Genomic DNA, 7567 nt, shown 5'->3' with positions numbered 1-7567 from the left:
CTTGGCCAGAGCCTGGGTGTTGACCGTTCGGTTGTGCCAATGCGAACAAGACCTCACTAAACCCACTTTCCGGTCGGCTTCCCCCCACTTCCCATACCAATCCGCCCGTACACACATAGCTCTGGGACTTCAGTCACTGCCTTCCCCAATCTAACAGTAACTCTGTCATCCTCACCATTATACATTTTACCAAATGGCCGCTCACTTCATCTCCTTCTCCAAGCTCCCGTCCGCCAGGAGACTGACGTACCTGCTAGCATCCCATGTGGTTTGATCTGCTGATCCCTCTGACGTTGTTTTCCGTACAGAGGGACCCCAGTTTACCCCCAGGTATGGCAGGAATCCTTCTGTTCAGCTCTTAGTCATTATGTCAGTCTTCCTTCTGGATATCACCCCCAGACACACGGCCAGACCGAACAACCCAACCAAGAGATGGAGATTGCCCTACGTGCGTGACTTGATAACACTTCCTCCTGGAGCACTCAGCTACCCTGGGTTGAATATGCCCACAACACCCTCACCAAACCCCAGGTATGTCACCAACCCCAAGAGGTTGAGGTTTCTGTTCCCTCTGTCCAGGACCATCTACGTCATTGTCACCGTGCCTGGAGGAAGGCCCGGGCTGCCCTTCTTCGTGCCTCCGACAGGACCCAGTCCCAAGCAACCGTCGCTGAGCCTCAACTCCAGTCTACACCCCGGGTCAAAAGGTATGGCTCTCATTCAAAGGACCTGCCATTGAAGGTGGCATTGAAGAAACGTTCCCCCCGATTCATTGGTCCCTTTGAAATTGACCATGTCATCAACCCCTTGGCAGTGAGCCTGAAACTCCCAGCCTCTGTCAGGATCCATTCTACCTTCCATGTATCACTGATTAAACCTATCTGCTCCAGTCCCGTGTCTCCTCCTGCACCAGCTCCTCCACCCCCTCGGCTCATCGATGACCATCCTGCCTATACAGTCCGGCTTCTGGTCATGCGCCGTCAGGTCATGGCTGGCAGTTCCTGGTGCCTGGGAGGATACGGGCATGAGGAGTGGGTGCCCCACCGTCACATTCTGGACCCCTCCCTCTTACGGGATGTCTTTACCTCACACCCAGATAAGCCTGGTCGGCAGCAGGTGGTCCCTGTAGAGGGGGAGGATACTGTCACATCTTCTCCTGCAACGCCCTCTACTGCTCATCCTGTTTCTCCTTGACCTGCCGCCACTCACACAGTACTCTCTCCCTCTCCCTCTCTGTGTGACTGTGTGGCGGAGATAGGTGTGCTGGATTCAGAGCAGATCCCCACCAGCTGCTAACTGTTCCATAATCAAGACCTCTACAAATACTCAGCCCTGCCACTTCCACGCTGCCAGATCGTAATCTCTGCTCAGTCAGCCTACGTTTTCTAGCTGTTTGTTACTATTCAGATCCTGTTATCTCTGCTGTGCCTGTTTTCCTTGCCTGACGCTGTTTTCCTCTCCGCTACAGTTCTGCCCGCTCTGACTCTGGTCCCTGTCTCCTGTCCCACATCTCGTCATCCTGCTGCTCTGTCCTGGATTCCCCACTCCACTACTCCCTTGGATTCCCCTCCGGACCTGCTTACCCTGTCTCAACCCCTCTCGCTCCAGCCTCAGCCTCCGCACCTGGTTTCCTGCAACCCACCCGAGCTTCCCCTGGCCTGCACCCATCTTCCCCTGTGTTTCAATAAATACCTTGGTTATTTTATCCCAGTCTCCTCGTCTGAGTCTGCTCTTGGGTTCCCCTGGTTATAACCTTTTTCCCAAGAAAGATCTTCCAAAAGTGGGGAGTGGCAATCTTTACCAAGGATCACCTCAGTGCTCGGTTGTCTCTACCAAGTCTGTCCCCAAACAATTTGATTTGCTGGATTTAAAAATGTAACTTTCAAATAGCTCTTTGTTGCGGGTGCTATCGTGCTCCATTAGCACCAGCCTGTACCTATTGTGAAGCCAGCAAAACTAGTTATGTGCTTTGGGCATTGACACCATTAGACATGCACGGCTGGTTATTCTTGTAACTGTTATGGCCAACTATGGTTACACCTCTTGGGTTTTTCCCAGAACAGGGGTGTCCCTTTCAGAGGAGTTAGCAGGATGACATGTATTGGTTATTTCTGTAGAGTGCCAAGGTCTGTTGCTATGGTCCTACATGCATGAAACTATTTATGCGACTCTACAGGCTGCATGTCTAATATGAAGGCAATATGATAACAGGGGCTAAATGCCAGAGGAGATGAGCCATTAAGAGGAGTTACTATGAGTAAGACGTAAGGAGGACAAATGTATAAGAAGTCTGTGCCAAGACTGGAAGGCAGTTGTCGTCATGATCCAGCTCGGCTTTTATATGAAGTAAAAAAAGTCTATTTGAACTCACATGCTCCGGTATTTGTGAAATATGATAAAAGGGACCAGAGACGGTGAAAATCTGCAGCTGTCAATGGGCTTCATGACGGACTGCACAAACCACAAGCGGCCACTTCTTATGGCTGCGGCAGTATTGAGTAGCTTTTATGTAAAGGTGCCCAGAGGTGCCCAGAGTAAACTGCCTGCTCCCTCAGTCCCAGTTGCTAATATATGCATATTATTAGTATATTTGGATAGAAAACACTCTGAAGTTTCTAAAACTGTTTGAATGATGTCTGTGAGTATAACAGAACTCATATGGCAGGCAAAAACCTGAGAAAAATCCAACCCAGAGGTGGGAATCTGAGGTTGGTCGATTTTCAACTCAGCCCCTATTGAAGATACAGTGGGATATTGGTCATGTTGCACTTCCTAAGGCTTCCACTAGATGCAACCGCCTTTAGAAACTTGTTTGAGGCTTCTACTGTAAAGGGGGCTGAATGAGAGGGATTGAGTCAGAGGTCTGGCAGAGTACCAGGAGCTGGTCATGCGCTTTCACATGAGAGGTAGCTCCCGTTCCATTTGCTTTTTCTGAAGACAAAGGAATTCTCTGGTTGGAACATTATTGAAGATTTATTTTAAGAACATCCTAAAGATTGATTCTATACATCGTTTGACACGTTTGAACGGCACCTCCGTACCTTCAGGCTCTGATCAGGCCCACACACCAAACAAGGGCACTGCGTTCATCCACCTCTGGCCTGCTCGCCTCTCTACCTCTGAGGAAGTACAGTTCCCGCTCAGCCCAGTCAAAACTGTTCGCTGCTCTGGCACCCCAATGGTGGAACAAACTCCCTCACGACGCCAGGTCAGCGGAGTCAATCACCACCTTCCGGAGACACCTGAAACCCCACCTCTTTAAGGAATACCTAGGATAGGATAAAGTAATCCTTCTAACTCCCCCCCCCTTAAAAGATTAGATGCACTATTGTAAAGTGGTTGTTCCACGGATATCATAAGGTGAATGCACCAATTTGTAAGTCGCTCTGATAAGAGCGTCTGCTAAATGACTTAAATGTAAATGTAAATGTAATGTTTCTACGGACTATAACGGAACTTTTTGACATTTCGTCTCAACTAGTGAACGCGCTTCGTGATTTTTGATTTGTTACCAAACGCACGCGCTAACAAAAGTAGCTATTTGGACATAAATGATGGACATTATCGAACAAATCAAACATTTATTGTGGAACTGGGACTCCTGGGAGTGCATTCTGATGAAGATCATCAAAGGTAAGTGCATATTTATAATGTTATTTCTGACTTCTGTTGACTGCACAATATGGCGGATATCTTTTTGTCTTGAGTGGGCTCTGAGCGCCGACCTCAGATTATTGCATGGTTTGCTTTTTCCGTAAAGCTTTTTTGAAATCTGACACAGCGGTTACATTAAGGAGAAGTGGATCTAAAATTCCATGTATAACACTTGTATCTTTGATCAACGCTTATTATGAGTATTTCTGGAAATTGATGTGGCTCTCTGAAAAATCACCGGATGTTTTTGGAACTACTGAACATAACGCTCCAATGTATACTGAGATTTTTTCATATAAATATGAACTTTACCGAACAAAACATACATGTATTGTGTAACATGAAGTCCTATGATTGTCATCTGATGAAGATCATCAAAGGTTAGTGATTAATTTTATCTCTATTTCTGCTTTTTGTGACTCCTGTCTTTGGCTGGAAAAATGGCTGTGTTTATCTGTGATTTGGCGGTGACCTAACATAATCGTTTGTGGTGCTTTCGCTATAAAGTCTTTTTGAAATCGGACACTGTGGTGGGATTAACAACAAGATTACCTTTAAAATTGTATACAATACTTGTATGTTTGCTTTATCTTGGCCAGGTCACAGTTGTAAATGAGAACTTGTTCTCAACTGGCCGACCTGGTTAGATAAAGGTGAAATAAATCAAATAAAAACTAGCTAACATTAGGCTATTACTAGCAATGTAAATAGATTTCTGATTCTAATAATACTACACAGATCATGCACATAACGTTAGCTAGCGAGCCAGCAAGTTAATGTTCACTAGCTAACAGTACGCTTTAACTTGCAATGAAAATTACTTTTTGACAAAATTAGAAACTTCGAATTTCTTAAAATGTAGCTAGACTCTAACCCGTATACTGTAGATGGATGTACGCTTCATGGCAGACTGGAACCATTTAACTCTGTTTTGTTTGGCCAACGTTGTGTCAAGTCACTCCGCTTCACACTGACCGTGGCGTGTGCAGGAAGTAGCTCATCATAACATTTTCCAACTGATCTGTCGATAGTGCCTGCTTAATTCAGGGAATCAATGTTGATAAAAGTAGCAAAACGTTTGTTGTTCTTGATGGCTAATGTTATATCTTTCAAAAACGCTGTGGTAGAAAGGACTATCAACACATACTGAGCAGCTCATGTTACAGACAGAAGGCGCTACATGGCAGACCAATCCAAACTCATCTCCCGGCATGTCCAGCCCATCCATTACCTCAGCAAATCATGGCTAGCGGGAAGGTTCTGGTCTTCTTTCGTGGTCTTCTGTGATCACCCTCACAGCTATCCTCCAATCACAACGATTATACAAATATTGGAACTTATTTTCTCCACAGAAAATGTTGATACCAGTTGCTAAGCAACCGTTTTTTGATAGTCCAGATACAACCTGTCCATCAAAAGAGAGATATCCTGTTCCTCCTTGACCTGCCGCCACTCACACAGTACTCTCCCTCTCCCTCTCTGTGTGACTGTGTGGGCGGAGATAGGTGTGCTGGATTCAGAGCAGATCCCCACCAGCTGCTAACTGTTCCATAATCAAGACCTCTACAAATCTCAGCCCTGCCACTTCCACGCTGCAGATCGTAATCTCTGCTCAGTCAGCCTACGTTTCTAGCTGTTGTTACTATTCAGATCCTGTTTCTGCCTGTGGCCTGACGCTTGTTTTCCTTCCGCTACAGTTCTGCCCGCTCTGACTCTGGTCCCTGTCTCCTGTCCCACTCTCGTCTCCTGCTGCTCTGTCCTGGATTCCCCACTCCACTACTCCCTTGGATTCCCCTCCGGACCTGCTTACCCTGTCTCAACCCCTCTCGCTCCAGCCTCAGCCTCCGCACCTGGTTTCCGCAACCCACCCGAGCTTCCCCTGGCTGCACTCCATCTTCCCCTGTGTTTCAATAAATACCTTGGTTATTACCCAGTCTCCTCGTCTGAGTCTGCTCTTGGTTCCCCTGGTTATAACCTTTTTCGCAAAAAGATCTTCCAAAGGGTGGGGGAGTGGCAATCTTTACCAGGATCCCCTTCAGTGCTCGGTTGTCTCAACCAAGTCTGTCCCCAAACAATTTGATTTGCTGGATTTAAAAATGTAACTTTCAAATAGCTCTTTGTTGCTGGGTGCTATCGGTCTCCATTAGCACCAGCCTGTACTATTGTGATAGTCTCAGACAGACAGAAAACTAGTTATGTGCTTTGGGTCATTTGACACCATTAGACATGCACAGGCTGGTTATTCTTGTAACTGTTATGGCCAACTATGGTTACCCTTTGGTGTTTTTTGAAAATCTGACATACAGGGCGTTTGCATGTACGGAAGAAGTGACTTAAAATTCATTGATCAAACTTGTATCTATTTGATCACGTTTAATTCAGAGTATTTTCTGGAAATTGATGTAGGCATTCTCTTGCAATCACCGGATGGTTTTTGAACTTCTGAACATCAATCGCACGCCAATGTTATATGAGAATCTTTTTATTAAAATATGAACTTTACCGAACTAAAGAACATACATTGTATTGTGTAACATGAAGTCCTATGAGTGTCATCTGATGAAGATCATCAAAGGTTAGTGATTGATTTTCCTTATTTCTGCTTTTTGTGACTCCTGTCTTTGGCTGGAAAAATGGCTGTGTTTTTTCCTGTGATTGGCAGTGGACCCTAACATAATCGTTTGTGGTCCTTGTCGCTGTAAGCCTTTTTCAAATCGGGACCACTGTGGTGGGAATTACAACAAGATTACCTTTAAATGTATAAGATACTTTGTATGTTGATGGGAATTTTAATTATGATGATTTCTGTTGTTTGAATTTGGTGGCGCCCTGCACATTTCATGGCTGTTTGTATAATCGACCTTTACTGTTTAACGGGATTGCAGCCATAAGAAGTGTTAAGCATCTCCAAATCCAAAACGTAAATCTAGAATCGGCTTTCTATTTCGCAACAAAGCCATCCTTCACTCATGCTGCCAAACATACCCTCATAAAACTGGACTTTCCTACCGATGTCATTTAAAAAATAGCCGCCAACACTCTACTCAGCAAAACTAGATGTAGTCTATCACAGTTGCCATCCGTTTTGTCACCACCACTGCGACCTATATGCTCTCGTTGGCTGGCCTCACTACATATTACGTTCGCCAAACCCACTGGCTCCATGGCCTATGTATGCCTTACTTTCCCTAACTCTTCTACATTTGCCACACACTGTACATAGATTTTTCTATTGCGTTATTGATGTACGTTTGTTTATGTTGTAACTCTGTGCTGTTTTTTGTGTAACTGCTTTGCTTTATCTTGTCCAGGTCGCAGTTGTAAATGAGAACTTGTTCTCAACTGCTGCCGACCTGGTTAAATAAAGGTGAAATAATCAAATAAAAGCTAGCTAACATTTGGCTATAACTAGCAATGAAATAGATTTCTGATTCTAATAATACTACACAGATCATGCACATAACTGTTAGCTAGCGAGCCAGCAAGTAAGTTCACTAGCTAACAGTACGCTTTAACTTGCAATGAAAATTACTTTTGACAAAAATTAGAAACGTGAATTTCTTAAAATGTAGCTAGACTCTAACCCGTATACTGTAGATGGATGAACACTTCATGGCAGACTGGAACCATTAAACTCTGTTTTGTTTGGCCAACGTTGTGTCAAGTCATCCGCTCACACTGACTCGTGGCGTGTGGCAGGAAGTAGCTCATCATAACATTTTCCAACTGATCTGTCGATAGTGCCTGCGATCAGAATCAATGATTCAGGGAACAATGTTATAAAAGTAGCAAAACGTTTGTTGTTCTCGAGGCTAATGCTGTATCTTTCAAAATGCGCGGTAGAAAGGACTATCAACACATGCTGAGCAGCTCATGTTAGGACAGAAGGCAGCTACATGGCAGACCAATCAGA

Source organism: Salvelinus sp. IW2-2015, linkage group LG19, assembly GCF_002910315.2.
Source record: "Salvelinus sp. IW2-2015 linkage group LG19, ASM291031v2, whole genome shotgun sequence".
Classification (NCBI taxonomy): Eukaryota; Metazoa; Chordata; class Actinopteri; order Salmoniformes; family Salmonidae; genus Salvelinus; species Salvelinus sp. IW2-2015.
This window is presented reverse-complemented; position numbering follows the sequence as displayed.